The sequence below is a fragment of the Colobus angolensis genome, unplaced genomic scaffold (assembly GCF_000951035.1).
Source record: "Colobus angolensis palliatus isolate OR3802 unplaced genomic scaffold, Cang.pa_1.0 Scaffold45, whole genome shotgun sequence".
NCBI lineage: Eukaryota > Metazoa > Chordata > Mammalia > Primates > Cercopithecidae > Colobus > Colobus angolensis.
Genome location: NW_012117932.1, coordinates 5,894,725 through 5,912,928, shown reverse-complemented (window position 1 = coordinate 5,912,928; position 18,204 = coordinate 5,894,725).

The following is an 18,204-nucleotide window of genomic DNA, read 5'->3' as shown; positions in this document are numbered from 1 at the left end:
TGAATGAACACACGAACTAAGAGCTCAGAAATCTGCCACTTAGGACTAATGAAAATGAGTTTTCATATTCATTCGTCAGCTTCCTTGTTTCCACCCCTGCTTCTCAAGTAGTTCAGTAAATCATGTCAGAAGGCAATGTAAAGGATAGATGAACTTGAATGTGCGCTCTGTTCCAAAATGCATCAAGTCGAAATCCCTGTGCAGAGGTTTTAATCTGGCATAGGTAAAACTAACTCCTGTCTCATTTCCCGCCGTGCCCCAGCACTTGGCTCTGCTTTGGCCGGGTTGGTTTCCTCACTAGTCCATCACGCTAATCCTGTGCATTCCTTTATGCTTTCTCCCTTGGTCTCTTCAAGGCTCAGCGTGTCTTGCTAGATGATGTTCCATTGAACTCCATTGTATTGCACACAGTGTAGCACCTTACTACAGACTGTCTTGATTCATGTTTTTGTATGTCAGTATTTCCCCTGCAAGGAAGCTACTTCAGGTCCTGTCTTATAAATGTATGTTTCTACGGCTGTCAAAGAATCAAAGGGAACTGCAAAACATTTCTTGATTCAGTGTGTGTTTCTCTGAGAATTAGGAAGTAGAGTCGTATGGTAAGAAAATGTGTTCACTTTAATCTCTTTCCAATTTTCATAAACCAGGACAGAACGACATATGCATATTTCTTGCTTTCTAACCATAGAATTTTGTCTCAATGTCTGTCCTCTAGATAATATGAGATGATATGGTTCCAAGCATTATTTTAGATTTTGGATAGTGCTCCCAAATGCAGGACAAATATACCTGGAGATAAGAGTGATGTTTTGGATAAGTCCTAATTGAGTTTAATAAGACCTAGGTATTAGACCTGAGTCAATTAAGAAAAACTGGGTATCTCAGAATTAACTTTTTGAGTGATAAAGCTTCTACTTCCAAGCTGAGTAACCATCAGCATGATACTTACTTTCTTTGGGCATAACTGTCCTTACCTTTAAGTCAGATTGGACCGGTTGATCCATCTCTAATCAACCTTTCGGTTCCCAAGTTTCGGTTTCCATTTAATTGTTAATAACTAGGGTCATCAACAGAAGCAGCCTTCTATACAAAATGGGATATCTATATATCATGGCACTTGGAGGGGGCAATCACTTCTAGAAATGAGGATTCCAAATTCATAAGAAGAAGGTACCTTCTATGAAACTTGTGCCATGAATGAGTCTTGTTCTTGCTCCTATCAACAATCCCTGCCTGACATAGTGCAGTGTGGGAGAATAAAAATGTGCTGATCTTCAAAGTTATTGTGCATCATGGGTTATATGGAAGGGATGGAAACACTTCATTGAAGCATGAAAATTTCAGAAAGGGAATGGGGGAAGTAAGGGACTCACATGAATGTGGCAGTCTCAGGCTGCCAAACCTGATAACTGAAGTGAGTAGAAACAACATACAAAGTGCAAGTATAAATCAGCGAATCACTGGAATTTAGTTGAATTCCAGTGGAATTGAGTCTCATCTCTTGCAAAATCTACCAAGGGTTGGGTAAGTATTTATGTTTTTCTGTTCCAAAACCATTTATATCTAGAGCCTTAATTGTGATCGCCATGGATAAAAGGGTAGTGTCTTTTGATAATAATAGTTCTGCCAGGCACAGTGACTCACGCCTATGATCCCAGCACTTTGGGAGGATGAGGCAGGTGAATCACCTGAGGCCAGGAGTTCGAGAACAACCTGGGCAACATGGTGAAACCCTGGCTCTACTAACGATGTAAAAATTAGACGTCATGGTGGTGTGCACCTGTAATCCAGCGACTCGGGAGGCTGAGGCATGAAAATCATTTGAACCCAGGAAGTGAAGGTTGCAGTGAGCAGAGAGCATGCCTCTGCACTGCAGCCTGGGTGGCAGAGTGAGACTCTGTCTCAAAACATATATAAAATAAATACAATAAAATAGTTCTAAGAAATCTCTCTGTTGTGTTTGCTATGTTAGAATATTTCAGAATACTATTTTCCTTTTCTCACTGAAACTTATCTTTTGGGTAAATCATAACCCCACTGCTTATTCTTTTGTAATTCTTCATAGTATCTAACACAGCATCCTGCAAAGGGTTAGTTAGGGCTGGATGAATGGAGTTTATTGGCCATAAAATCCTTCTACATAATGCATTAGTGTATTTCTTAGGATTCTTTCCTTTATGTGACTTTACTAAGGGAGTGAATGATTCTTTGCTACTTCCCCAGAAGCAGAGAGAGTCGGTGAGTACGCTGATGTACAGCTACATAATGCCGCATACTGCAGGAATTGCCTGCATTTGTCTTCTCCCAGGGATTCCAAATGCCAGCTACTGGCCCTGGGCCTGTTGATAAAAATCTTTAGCTGCTATGGTATTTTGAACTGGAAGATCAATCTCCAAGTATCTTGAAATCATTCAGCTTCAAAAATTCTTGAAAGCAAGAAGAATGTGACTTTGTTTAAGAGAAAAAGTAGCTCATGATTGGTGCCACAGCCATTGTGATGTGTGAATTGGTTTCTGATGTTCAGCTCTGTGGCGATAAATAACTCTGACATCTCGGGCAATGTTCTCTTGTCTCATAATCAGCAAATGTTTTATCTTCAATGGCTGCATTTGAATTCTGCAAAAATTATTACGGTTGAAATTGAAGGGAAACCTAACAGTTTTGTTTTGTTTTGAATATTTGGCTTTCCTTTCTTTAGCTATTAGTTCAAAGGGAAAGTTCAAATATTCTGTAAGCCAGTTGCTGTAAGAGAGTCATGAGTGCTCTTTTATGCAAAACAAAGGAGTCTAAAACATAATACTGCATAGAAGCACTGCTTTTTTTAATTCCTTACTCTCTCAATATGAGTATGCACAAACTTTCTTTCCAAGTTATGCAGTGAAACTGTTGCCCACCTCAACTTCAAATACTCTTCTGTTCCCCCATCAATACTTAAAGAGGTTGTTGTTAATTTCTGAAAAATACCCCTTCCCCCAAATTGCTCATATATCAGGCTCCTATTTACAGTAATCTAAGTGAATGGATATCATTCACACCCTCACAACCTCAGAATTAGAAAAAGGAAGCAAAACAGAAATAAGAGGCTAGCCCAAAATTCTATAGCATACCTTCCTTCCTAGTCACAGTAGAATAAAACTCTCCTCATTTGCAGACTGAAGCCTCCCTCCATGAAGGTGTTGCTCTCCGTGACCCAAGCTACCAGGCCAGCTCTCTGAAGGTCCTTCAAGGCTTGAGATGACTCAGTCCAACTCTGCTTGGGGCCACATTCTTTTTGGTGGCAGATGCCTGGGCACTTATTAAGCTGTTCAGTCCAGAACTCTGTTGACTCCTTTCCAGAGCTCACGGAGAGCCAGACTGGTGCCTGGAACAGAGCAAATGCTTAATCCCTGGGTGTTACCTCCCCATCCCAACAACACTGCCAAAAATAAATGTTAGGGCTCGGGAAGGAGAGCCATAGAAATGATGAATGGCTTAGAAATAGATAAAGAAGTTCGGGTTGTCTTAGAGACAGGGAAGCTGAAAGTGATACCAACAATCTTCCTCCTACAGAGGTAACACAGTCGTGCATTCATGGTTCCCTCCTGAGCCTCACCATAGAGTGGGGGTCAGGAACCACCCCCTTTGCTTCTTTAGACAAACTCAGCTTCCACTGTTTTTTAGTAGTGGCTGTTATGCACAATTTTATTTGCACCAGGGATTGTGGGGCTACCACATATCTTTAATCCTGTTTTACAAAGAAAAAAGTTTGTGACACACATACTCTATTTTCACTGGATTTTAAATGAGATAAAGCTGTCATGGGCATCTGCTTATTCATTTGTCAAATGAGACACTGAATTCTTTTACTCTAAGCAAACTGCATAACTCTCCAAGGAGACTGTAGTACGTGGGCTGTCTCTGACACTGGTTACTAGAGGCAGGCATCGGGGGGACACGTTAGGACTCCCGTGGTCCAACCCTGCCTGCCTGCAACTCACTGACCTCCTCTGGGTCTGGTGCTTCCATCTGTAAAGTGAAGTTCTTGGACTAAATGAGTTCTGACAGACCTTCCAGCTTTAAAAGTTGTATAATCTCACGTCTGGAAAACTTTCTTACGAGAAAAGCAATTTATAAGATTTATGTCTAAGAGGATTTTAAGGAGAAAGATAACACCGATCTCTCTTTCTCTCTATCTATCTCTGTCTCTCCCTCTCTCTCTCGAATGCATGTTAGAGTATTTTTCTGAAGGCCGGGAGGATTTAAAGACCCTTTCTTTAAAGACTCTGTCACTTCTGTGTTTCTTAAGTTTTCAATTCTTTAATACTCCAGTTTAACGCCGTTTCCTGGGGCGTTATAGATTTCACTTGTTTTGTGTGTGTTTTTTTGGTACTGAATATAGTAGCAGACTGAAGCTACATGGTTATATTCTTCCTGAATTCATGCTTTAGGGTTTTATTTTCTTTTTTCCGCTTCATGTAGGTCTGCTTTTGAATAAGTCATTGAAGCAACTGAAAGATATTTCTGAAATCTTGTTTTATAAGTTTGCTTCCACACGCTGGAGTCTACTAAATGGAAGGGATGTATTTTCACTCCATAATGGAAAGTTATTAATACATAGAACAGGTACTAAGACTCAGCTTTTCTCCATGTTTGAAATCAAGATGTTTTGGTCCTTTTTAGCAAAAATCTTGCTAAAGTACGAGATGACAGGCATAAGATACAATGCCACTAAATATGAACCACATTACAAAAACAAATGTTCCTGAGCTGAAAATAAAAATTAGCTCCTCAGTAACTTAATGAAACATGAAGTATAAAATGGTAGCAAAATAATCTTTAATAGTGATCTTCAAAATTGTTGACATCAGGACTTTCTCAGGTACAGAGGAACAGTGTGACACAGCAGCTGATGACATTATTTTTCGTTCCTGTTAACTACTCAAGGAGGTGACAGCTGTGAGTGTTGTACCTAATAGCAGAAGTGAGCTCACCACAAATTATAAATACCAAGGGTAATGTAGTGATAACTTCTCTCACCTAAATATTTTACTCTCTTGGATAACAAGGCCTTCTGTTTCACCGGGGATATCATTTCTTTTTTGAAATTGGTGTTATGAGCCCAGGGAAGAGAAAGTATCTTGGAGCAGGAGAGAAAAAAGCAGTCTCCCCAAACATCTACAGGCCTTGCCCTGCCTCCAACAAACTTCCAGCATCTGCTGAACTCTGAAATGTGATTTGCTTAGTGGGATCTAAACCCTTCACTCTGTAAAGAGGAACAGAGGTAGTTACCTACCCAGAGATCCATGACTGAAGTATATGAGCTTAAAGACTATCAGATATAGCTGTGGACAGTGGAACAGGACAGAGAGAGGAGAGTTTATAAATATATGGATATGGAGAAATTGAAACTTACATGGCCACGCTTGGTGGCTCACGCCCATAATCCCTGCACTTCAGCAGGCTGAGACGTGAGGATCCCTTAAGCCCTGGGGAGCATAGTGAGACCCCCATCTCTACAGAAAGTAAAATAATTAGCCAGTAATGGTAACACACGCCTACAGTCCCAGCTACTCAGAAGACTGAGGTGAAAGGATTGCTTGAACCCTGGAGATGGAGTCTGTAGTGAGCTATGATTGTGCCACTGCACTCCAGCCTGGGCAATAGAGTGAGACCCTGTCTCAAAAAAAAAAAAAACTTGAGAAACAAACACAGAAATCCATCATGACTGAGTGGTTACTGTACTTCTATAGAGTAAACGTATTGCCTGACTCCTTTGTGTGAGCATATCTAATATGCATAGTCAATATTCACTTGTTATTTTTGTTTATTTTTTTTTTTTACCAGAACATTCGACCACATCAGACCATTAACTTGATGGGATCCTTAGTACTATCATGTAGCCAGGTGCACTCTTGCTCTTTTTCACATCTAGTCTCTTTATTTAAAAAAAAACAAAATTCCGTATCAGGAGCTCTACGCTGAGCATTTTACTTTGTGTCCACCAGTGTTCTCGGCAGTGTTCTCTGCATGGGAAATGAAGCATGAGCAAAAGAGACTAAAAATTTGTCCTCATGTAGTTCACGTCTTGAGGGAGTATACAGCAATGAACAAAGTAAGTGATCACAACATATAAGACATAAGATATGGTGATGAGTACAATGGAGAAAAATAGAGCAGGGAAGGGGAGGGGAGTGCCTCGGGATTTTCAGTAGGGGAGTGAAGGGTACAGCCTTGCTGAGCAAGGCATATTTGCATAGAGACAGAAATAGATGCACAGGTGCCCTATGTGGGTATCTGAGCATTCCAGGCAGAGGCAGCACACACATGGGCAGGAGGCCGGAGGGTGCCTGACCAATTCAAGGCACTGCATGCGAACCAGTGCCCTGAAGCAGTGGGAGTGATGGACAGGGATGTGGCCGGTGGGGCATGAAGGTCAGGCAGGGACTGGATGATGACTTGGGCCTTACTCTGAGGAACAAAGGAAGCCGTTCGGTAGTTTTTAAGAAAGGAGTAACATGATTCGACTGACTTTTTAGCAGGATCGCTCTGCTGCTGTGTTGAGAATAGTCTGAGAGGGAGAGATTGGAAGGTCGTTTTTAAGCTTGAGAATAGTAATAGACATCCAGGTGGAGATGACTAGGCGGCACATGAGTCCAGAGTTCAGGGCAGCTCTCCGTCAATATTTCTAGCTCTGCTTTGTCTGCATTCATGGTAAGTCAGTGTGTCAATGTCTCCCGTCTCCCCTCTTGAATAATTAAACAGATTCAGCAGTCTATATAAGAAAATATGAAAACAGGCAGTTAGGCAGTTAAAGTAGAGAGCCATTTGTGCACCTGATTTGCTGGAAAATGATAAAGAAGAAAAGAAAGCTTTACTCCAGGATAAGATAAATCCTCATGCAGTAAAATCCTCAAAAATGTTACAGACTCCAATGAGTCAATATCCTGAAGGAACTGAAAGTATGGTTAGGGCTCCTGCTCTGTTCTTCGTTTCACCATGAAGGTCATTGTTAATTATTTCCTTTGAGCTTTAAAGTCATCATTCAGGCTTGTTTCCTCATTTTTTCCCACTAAACAAATTAATACAGTTATACGGGAACCCCAAGATAGGCTTTTGGAGAGGCAGCAAGGGTTTGCAGTGAAGGCCCGAGTGAAGGTCCAGGGGACTCAAGTGCCAAGTCTAACGCTACCATTTGAGGGTGACTTTCACCAAAATCACTGATATTTTTTTCATCTCTCCATCTCCAAATGCCGTATTAATACTCCCAAAATTAAAATGGTTTTGCTTTGTCACCGACATATTGAATTTTAGATCTCAGTATATCCTGAGTTCTCAGATAGTGGGAATTTGAAGATCAAATAGAAATGAGTGAAAACCTAGGTTAAGTCCCAAGGGCCATCATTTAGTGACCTTCCAAAAGACATTTAATCCTCTTGACTGCAGTATCATTACATCTCAAACCTTGCTGTGAAAAATATATGGGATAACTTTTTTTAAATTTTTTTTAAAGATGGAGTCTTGCTCTGTTGCCCAGGGTGGAGTGTAGTGGCACGATATTGGCTCACTGCAGCCTCCACCTCCCTCCTGCCACAGCCTCCTGAGTAGCTGGGATTACAGGCGCCTACCACCATGCCTGGCTATTTTTTTATATTTTTAATAGAGATGGGGTTTCGCCACGTTGGACCGACTGGTCTCAAACTCCTGATCTCAGGTGATCTGCTCGGCTCAGCCTCCCAAAGTGCTGGGATTATAGGCATGAGCCACCGCGCCCAGCCTGGGATAACATTTTTAAGGATACTTTTCACAGGAAAGAGGCATAGAAATAAGGCAGTATGTTGTAGCTATGAAAACCATGGAAGCTGAAACCAAGGCTACATGGGTTCGAATTCTGTTTCTCTTCCTTACTAGCCAGGTGAACTCAGACAAGTGTCTTAATCTTGTGTGCTTCAGTTTCCTCATCTGCAAAAATGGGAATAAGAGTATAATGTCTAATTTAGCTGGTGGTTCTAAAGATTAAATGACTTCGTATGTGAAAAATACATCACTGTGAAACACATGAATACACTCAGTAATGATTTACAATAAATATTACTATTACTACTAGTAATATAGTAATACTATTGTTACTGCCATTTTCCCCTTTCTCTTCCTCATCCTTCTCCTCCTCCTTCTCCTCCTTGTCCTATTAAAACAACTACTACTACTCCAATTTAGGTGAAATTCCAAACATAACAGAAGCTTTTTAGAGACTAGGATAATTCTAAGCCATTATCATTGAATAAAATAAGAGAGCTTATATCTAATGGGACTTTACAACCTTGAAACAAGATATGATGATGAAAGAATTGGTATCTCATTCCCATCCTCTCTCACTTTCTCTCTTTCCTTTGCTTTTTCTGAAGGAAGAAATAAAGGTAAAATGAGCTAACAGATGTCACAACAAATTGAAAAGAAACTAACAACTAACTTGAGTGCTTCTTAGACAACCTTTCTTGCTTTTTTTCAACCTTTTTTGTCACTCTTCTTTTGTCCAGTGGTATATTAACAGAACCTTGTTTTCTGTTCTAAGCAATTACCCTTGAGATGGAAGTCCTGATAAACAAGAAAGAGATACTAGGGATTAGAGGGTGGGTATGTGGGGAGACACAGGAATCACCTCTGACCTTTCAGCCTGGGGTTTGACACTGTGCGCTCCCAGGCCAGCACTGGCCCTGGGAGGATGCCTGACTCTTCACTGGAATAAGAGGTTGTGACCAGTTCTGTTCCCTGCTGAGTTCTCTGCACCCCAGAAGTTAAGAGTTTCGAAGGTGTGAGAATGTCCCAGATTGATGCTAACAATACAGTTAGTGTGCACTTTTATGTTACTGGAAAATCATACAGTTTCCACCAGAACTGTTACACATAAATGCTTTGTCCTAGAAATTCTAGATAAAATTTGTTTGGCCTTCCTGAAATAACATCTGCCATGGCTATTTTTTTTTTTCCTTTTTCTTTTTTTTTTTTTATCAAATCAGGAAGTGAAAAATATCATTTAGAACATTGCCTCAGCATCTATGTGAAGAACTTCACAACACCTAATTACATTTTACCGCATTTTAGAATTCAGTTATGTTGCTCCTACTGGGGAGTACCATGCAGGCAGCCCCCAAATAGCGCCAAGCTACATGCACACACTTTGATAGGAATAAACACACGGACTCTTCAGCGATAATAAGGTGAAGACGCACAGGGAGAGTTTGTCTCCCATCAGCAAGTGGTATTAAAAAACGAGCAGCTTTTCAGAGGTAACATTTGAATATATATTTAAGGGATTTATTATGAAAAGCTTCCCCTGTACCATGAGGATGACTTGAAGTGGAGACTTGCACAGGCAAAGCAGACGAGTAGGAGGAGCCCTGTCCCCAAGCTCTTGGCTTTTTTTTTTCAGTGTGTAGTTGTGATCATATTAGGTGAATGAAAGAGTATGTTTGCACTTCATTGATATAAACGCTCCCAACCTGTCTAGAAATAGCAGCAAAATCAAATCTTACTTGAAAAGGAAGCCTGATGCTTCATGGCAAAGCGATACCACCCGAGTGGATTCTGATGATACATCATTGGTTCCTGCTGTAAGGTCGATGAATTGCTCTGGGACGCTGTTATCTCTGTGCTGCTGTAGTCTGGAACTTGCTGCTCATTTGAAAATCTAGGCCTATTGCTTATAAAAAATAATAGCTTTCTTAAGATTCATACTTTTGAGAGATTGGAATGTTTGTTTTGTTTCATTTAAAAAACAGAGCAATAAAGCTGCTAAAACGGCAAGCTTTGCCTTTTTTCTGAAATCCCTTACTTCACTAAAGAAACGTACAGGAAAATCTCTTTGTGACATAAGCTCCCAAAAACGTACATATGTCTTTTGTAGATTTTATGTCACAATTGTAACTCATCACAATGTATGTTTTCATAATGCTGATGAAAGAAAAGTTGTGCACAAAATATTGAAGCATCAGTAGCAGTTAATATGAAAATATTTGGGTTTTACAGAATATTATTATACGGATGATACCCCTCATGAATTGAATGTCAAGGACCAAACACTTTCCTAAGCACGTGTACAAGCTTATACACTTCAAATATTGGAGCAATGTTCTGAGTTACACCGGTAGCAGCTAACAACGTAGCAGACCACAGCTCTCACAGTTGCTAGGTTGAACAATATGAAATTGCTAATGTAAGATCACTTTTAACCTCTAAAATGGTAATTTCATGTGATTTAATCTTACTATATTTATGACAGGAATAAGGGAGAACTGTTTATGGAATCTTACAAACTCTTCAGAAAATGTATTACTAGACGCTTGCTGCATTATTAGAAAAGTGCTAATGTGATAGGCTATGCTAAGTACTTGGCTAAGACCCATTTTGTTACGCTGGATGATAGCAGGTATCATTGAGCTGCACATAGCTTGGATTTGTGTTATGCCCTGGCACTTAGGAACTAAAAGCAATTTCATCCTATATCCATTAGCCTCTTAATATCCTTGTGATGTTGATGGTGATATAATCATTCCTATTTTATGGCTGAAGAAAATGACACACAGATCATGTAACTGATTCATTGTCTCTTAAATATTTTGGCTCAGGAGGGGAACAACCTTTGATTTAGAATCAATGAAGAATGAACAGCAGTATTTATTTAATTTTCATTGCCATTTCCCCCATCACTGATTTGGTAACCCATAGTTCTCATTACTCTGTTGCATCTAAAGCAGTATTTACTTCAAAAGATATACCACATGAATTGCTGTAAGCATAAATAGGTAAATTATGTGAATTAAGTAGTTTTTTTTAATTTTCAAGAGTGAATTTAATACAATACTATCAGAAATCTAGAAACATCTCAAAAAGTCTAGAAATTAAAAGATGTCATTTAATGTATAATTTTTCTTAAATGGAAAACTAAAGTCATGTGTTAAATTCTTAACAAATTCACATTAATCTGGTCAGAGTGTGGTTGTCTTAAGCATCTTCCCCTCCTACATAGGACTTGAAGGGGGAAGATGACCCTGGTTAGCCCAGATTTCCTACTGGCACTCTTATCCCGGAATATAGATTTCAAATGATTACCTTGATAGAATGGACTACATATTAAATAAGAGCTATTTTTGATGGACTTAAGATAGTATGATTATGTGGAATATATGAGTTCTTAAGGTATGCACAATGTCTACAACTTCAGGTGGTACAGAAAAAAAAGATAGCAAGAAAGCAGAATAATGGTCGACAAAGTTAGACAATGGGCACCCAGGTGTTCGTGGCATTACTATTAATTTTTCGGGAGGTCTGAACATTTTAATTTTCAGAGGTAGGGAGAAAATGTTCCAAAATATGGCTGCGTTAATTTTTAACTGCCATTTTGGCGTTGTGTGCCTTTCAGCCACAGTGTAGGGTAAAAAAGATAAGCTGGTTTCATTTGTTTTTCCAGAAATCAAAACTACACACCTGACTGAAACATCCCACTTTCCTTATTTCAAAACTGGTAACCATTTCTGGTGCCAAGGAGCTATCCCAAAATGATAATATTTATCACTGAAGTGAGCGCTCTTAGAAAGAAACATCGTGGAACATGAGGATATCACGGAAGATCATGTTGCTGTGATGTTGTTTTGTTTTGTATTCAAATTTGTGTCATCCTGAGTTGGATACTGAAATCTCTAACATATGTACCGTCAAGTGACCTCGAAATAGCTTGTTATATGACGAGATCACTGATGAAGAATACCTCTTGCTGAGGGGATGAGTTCTCTTCTCATAAAGCCTCAGAAATGCAGAGCCTTGGGAGGATCTGGCAGGAAGTCCACAAAAGCAAAACTGAGAACAAGGCTGTCCTCAGACTGTGTCCATCCATGGTCAGTCCACCTCCAAATGCCTTAGAGATGATAGCAATCAGACTTAGGAGCTTTGTTCCGGTTGTGTAAGGAGTACTTGTTATATTCCAGGCACCATATTCTGGAGTATTCATAGAGGCATAGAGGCATTCATCTTCATAGAGGCGCTTTTTACCCCAAAAGAACTATTAAGGAACTATTATTGCATCAATTTTACAGATGAGGAAATTAGAAATTAGAAAGATTTTAAATAATGTGTTCCAAGAAACAGGTGTTTTAGGTGTCCAAGAATGATTCCACTAAACACTCCAGCACAAGGCACAAGCCTCACAATACACCATCTAAGAACGGTGAGAGGGCAGGTGAGTCAACTGAGCACTCTCCGACACTTTCTCACCAAATCGGTGTGATCCGGGCCAGTGAGGACCACTCCAGGGCCGCTTTGTGTCAGTGCGTCTCTAGTCCTCATAGTGAGTACTCCTTGAGTGACCTAGCCTTCATCATGGGTATTACATGCATCATCTAGTCTTCATCAGGGGTACTGCATGTGTGATGTAGCCCTCACATGGGTACTGCATGCATGGTCTCACCTTTATGTGTACTACATTTGTAATCTACACCTCATCATGGGTATTACATGCATGATCTAGCCCTCACAGGTATCTACGTATGTGATCTAGCCCTCAGGTGGGTATTACACACATGATCGCAGGCCCACCAGGTATTGGGTTCCTAGTGCCACTGCCTGCCCTTCTCTCTTTCCTTCCCCCAGGTGTGCAAATGTTTCTAAAAAGAATTTTTGAATGAGCATGCAAGGTGCCTTTGTCCTGCCACTTCCCAAAGAAAGTTCTGACTCTTTTTTTGAAGTGGAAAGTTTTTCCTAAGTTTGCATTTCCAAGAGCAGATTTACCCCAAATCCTCCTTAATGGCTGGCTGCTTGTGTTCTCCTTCATTTCAGATACATGTGCCAGAATTCTGGGCGGACTTTCTAGCACCCACTGGAGCAGTCAGCTGCGAGAGCTGATTGTGTCCTTGAAAAGGTGATCCAAGAACAAAGTTAATTCCAGTGGATTAAAAAAAGAATGCATGAAATATTTCAAGATGTATCTTGATAGGTTCATCATATGGAGAATAGTCTTTTGTCACCTAAAAGCCTGGGGAGAAAGCTATAAGCTTCCTAAAACAAAGAAATGGAGTGTATTTTATTGTAATAGAAAGACACATTCTACAAAAAATCAGAATCATACAATACTAGGTCGAGGGCTTTGAGGATGAAGGGGAACAGCTTTTCAGTAGCAGAGATGTCTGGCGCCTGATGGTTTTCATGATGGAAGCAAAATAATGTATCATTTTTCTACATAATGGCAGATGACCATCCCAGATACATAACTATAAGGGACAGCTTAATTTACCCGTTCCACAATGTATATGTATTTCAAAACAGCATGTGGTACACAATAAATATATACAATTTTTATTTATCAATTAAAAAATAAATTTAAAAATGTTTATTAAACTTATGATAAGGAAAAAAGTCTTACAACAGTATCTCTGGCCTGTCAATAGTCTAACAGAAGTATTGCCTAAATTTCTTTCCAAAATATTCAGGACAACACTAATGTGTAGCAATCTAATGGCAGTCCACAAAAACAATTTTTAGAAAAGTAAAAGAAATATTTAAAATACTTTTTACTGGTGGCATCCCATATCCTCTAGACAGTGCTGTTGGATTTTGCATTTCTATTTGTTTCAGAATGATAGTATATTATTTCCTTTTCCTCCTTCATCTGTTTAACTAAGATTTATCTGTTTGTAAGTGCTATGTAATTTCTATCATATGTTTGTATTTCATATGAGACCATTTTTTTCTAAGAGTTGTGTTCATAGCTGACGCAACTTTATGGACGTACAGTGAGATTTCATTATCATAACTGACAGGAAATGAAAGGCAGTCTATGAAAATTTGCAGACGGGGTTCATTTACCAGTGCTGTAAGCAAAGTGTGTTTCTCAGATAATAGCACCAGCATCACCTGGGAACTTGTCAGAAATGCGACCTGGGGGGCCTAACTCCAGACTTACTGAATCAAGAACACTAGGAGTGACCTCAGCAATCAGTGTTTTAAGAACCATGGGGCATTGGAATCCCCAGGAGAACTTGCTCAATCACACATTGCTATGTCTCATCCACGTAAATTCTAACAGACATAACCAGTCACAGGCAAGTTTTGTGCACTGATAAAAGATGTGACTCAAGTCCTGGGCAACTTATTGTTTTGGCTTTTAATAGATCAAAATGAATTGCTCAAGTTAACCAAAAAAGAAATGAAAAAACTAATATTTTCTCCTTTAGTTCTCAGTACCTCAATAAACTGGGGAGTAAAGTAATAGTGAATGATAGGCCCATGAATGCTGAGATGAAACAGCAGGCACATCTTGTGCTATATTTGTTTTCCATCACCATTTAGCCAAAATGAAATTGTGTAAGTTCGTATGATTGCATAGAAACCACATGGAGGTTTTGAGAAGCCCATCATTTGTTGATCTTTTCAACAGCATGCATTGGAAGAGATTTGAAACTTTTGCCAATATCTAACAAAATACATTCCAAATTTCAGTGCTCTCACAACTCAGTTCACATCAGAAAAGAAGAAGTTATTTCTATGGATCATAACTGGAATTATCCAAAAGGCTCTGATTATGTGAATTATGTTAGGATACTTATGATTTTTATTCTATTTGTTTCATTTTCATAGTTATCTATGTATAGGAAAAGAAAACTGATGCACAGCTTAATCTCTTTTTTTAACATTTTCATTCTGGTCTTACATAAGTTCTACTTTCACCAGAAAATCTGATTTCAAGAGATTATAATTAGTCTGATATTGATATTCCAGAAACTTAGGAATCTGTCATTTTCTTTTCAGTTCTCATTTTCTTTCCAATATCTTTTCTGATTATATTTTCCTCTAGCAGTATATTTGATAAATAAAGTTAAGGCATTATGGTGTTCATTCTTACTGATAAATTATACCTACTAGATTTTAATGCATAAATATAGATGTAATAAGATACATTATCAGGGCTATAAGGAAAATTACAAGTAAGAAAATTCTTGACTTTTTTTAATTTAAAAAATTCTTATAAACACTGTGGAAACTATGTAAACAATAATTATTCACTGGGATTTCCTGGCCTATTAAAAACAACTATTTGAATCTGAAAACTAGTTTGCATTTCAGTGAAGGACTATTTGGTTAATTGACAATTCGTAACACAACAAGTAAATTACAAGACAAAGGAAATGTCTCTTTGGAGGGCTAACTTGACATGCTTGAAAGACTTAAGAAGATGAAAAAAGGTTTAAATGAACAAACAGAGCATGGAAAAGGAGGATAAAAGATATGGGGAGGAAATGATATTAAGTAGGTCCTAATGGATTCAATGTGGATTTGCAGACCCATATCTGGATTGAAAAATACTCTTGAAGTTGGACCAACTTGGTCAATCTGTACTGAGAAAAGTAGCAGTCAGTCTCTCTTTGTAAACCTTCCAAATAAATATTATTTTAGATTCTGTTTCTGAAAAGATCCATGAGCATGCAGACAACTAAGGAGGCCTGTATAGTTTGATTTTAAATTGAAGACGTTTTGTTTAGCATCTCATTTGAGGAAATGGGTGTTGAGATGCTGTAATTTTGCTGTGGCTCCAGAGCCACTCACCCTGAATATCACTTGAATGTGGGCTAATTTTCATAATATGAGACTATTTTTTAAAGCAGTATTTGGTGCCACTTTCGTATAAAAAAAGAAATCAATTTTTACAGTTTTTTTTTTCTTTAGGGACATTCTGAGTATATCCTAAAAAACTGCAGACTAAAAGCTGATAATTGTCAACAGGTAAAATTGTTTATTCAATACTTTAATGACCCAAAATTTCTAAACAAAAGATTTTCTTCTTTCTTCAGTTCCTTGGTTTAAAAAACCTAGAATTCATCAAATAAATGATGAAAAAAACTGATCTTTTTTCAGTGATGTCAATTATCCTTTTAGGATTTAGGAGATCAAAACACAACCCTTCACACGTCTCATGCTTGATGACATTGTAAAGCTGAAGATTTGAAAAGTGCACATGTGACAGATTCTCTCAGTTGCTATTTTGGTAGCTTCTCCTTAGCAACCATAAGATATGAATTAAATCTTGCTATCAGAGCTGCTGTACAGTATAAACTATGATACCAACAGCACTCTCTGAAGTTGTGCACTGCACAACGCTCCCAACATCACGTAGTGGCCCACTTTGACTGTTGCCTACTCAGTGATAAAGTCTACCACAGATGATCGAGTTATCGTTCTCAAATGATTATTCCCGTATTCTACTTCTTCAGACATTGTAATTCAATCATTTGGGGTGGAGAGGGGCCTTTTTCAAATTCACCTTATTGAAAAGTTATTTCAAGTAATTTGGATGCACATGGCCCACAGATTACTCTTGGAGAGCTCTTTGCCTAAAGGGACCCATTTCTAATGATCTGAAAGCAGCTTCTATTGCCTCATTTGCTTTCAGTAACCTGAAAGGGTAGTTACATATTTCGATTAGAATTTATAGTGCTGCTATACATATGTAATCCCTCATTACCTTGTATCATCATGTTCATATTTACTGAATAAAACTTCTCAATAAGTAGTTACTAAGTTTTTTGAAGGAAGGATACCAAAAATAGAGAGTGAAAAAGAAGTATCATTTCTCAAAACTTCTATGTTGTATTTACGTAGTTAAAAAATTTCAACACTGAGATGTCTTTTCTGCTTCTATTTAATTAAAGGAGAACACAGTTCATCAAAATATTGTCAAGAAGTTGTCAAATTGACTTAAATTAAAAAGCTAGCTTTATGCTTTCTTATGATCTGAGTAACTTCAGATGTCAGGCTTTTTCAGTCAAAGATGTAAACCTGACCTTGGGTTTTCAATAGAACATAGTTTGGAACGACTATTTAGATTGGAGTCATAACTTGCAGAAGTTCTTCTAAGAACTTTAACAGATACCATCTCATTTAGCTCACAATATTTTGAAGAAAATAGCATTATCTTTTATAATTGGTGACACAGAGAGGAAGCCTACATTGTAAAAATACAAATACAAATTGAGCATCTCAAATCCAAAAATCTGACCCAAAATCCAAAACATTTTGGGCACCAACAGGATGCTTAAAAGAAATGCTTACTGGAGCATTTTGGATGTCAGATTTTTGCGTTTGGCATGCTCAACCAGGTTGCTATACCTGAAATACTTTAAATGGCATGTGGCATCTACAGATTTGTTTTCAGGTAAGAGAGTCAAAGGAATTTTTCATTTGGCATGTATGATAATATTGCATCATAATATTTTTATTATAGCTTTACAACTCATAATAACTTACTTGGCACTAGTCATGATCAGTGATATGAAATAATTGCAAAGTGATTCATGTTAACATAACTTAGTTTAAGTTCAGTAATTCACACCGTCACTGGAGCCGTTTGTACATATTGAATTTAATCTACTCATAACTCAGGCAAAAATTGCTTCCTTTTTTTTTTCATCTCTAAATGGAGTCTATTAAGGCCTCTTGCTGAAAAAAGAAACTAACTCTGGATAACATAAGCAAGCAAGAATGTATTAGAAGAATCTTGAGGAAACTAGCAAATTTGAAGAGAAGGCGGCAGAGTCAGTCTCAGAAAAGGCAGGAACCTGGACATTCCAGAGCGGTGGGTGGTAGGAATAGTGTGGCTGAACCACTCAACTCCCCTGCTTCCCCAGAATCAAGGCATTAACTCTAACCGTTTCTTCTGTCTTTCGTTTCTCGACTCAGTTCAAAATCCCGACAAAAGGAGGCTCCAGGGACTCCTTCAGCTTCTAGGATTTATCATCATACCAAGACTGCACCCACTGGAGGAAGGAAAATTCCCCAAAAAGAACTAGGTATACTGCTGAGAAAGGGAACGAATATTACTAGCAAACAACAATGAGTACAAACTTAGAGTTTCCAGTGCAGGATCTACAGGTCTATCCTGTCCTTTAGATCACAAATAGGCAAGGACTGAAGCTTCAGATAGCGTAGTAATTGGCGAGTTCAGGATTAGTAACAGAAAGGCACACACAGTCATTTCCCTTGTTAGGACTTCCTCTGTCCTAACACCGAGCTACTCGATAGCTTCAGACAGTGAAGTCTGAGAAGAGTGGAGAAAGCACAGTCTTGACTAAACCCCTAATGTTCCTTGTCAGGGTGAATATGCCTGAACCAGAAGGAGCAGGGGAGGCATGATTCATTTATTTAGTTTTCAAGGATAGGAGAACTGTTTATATGTTTCTCTCATGC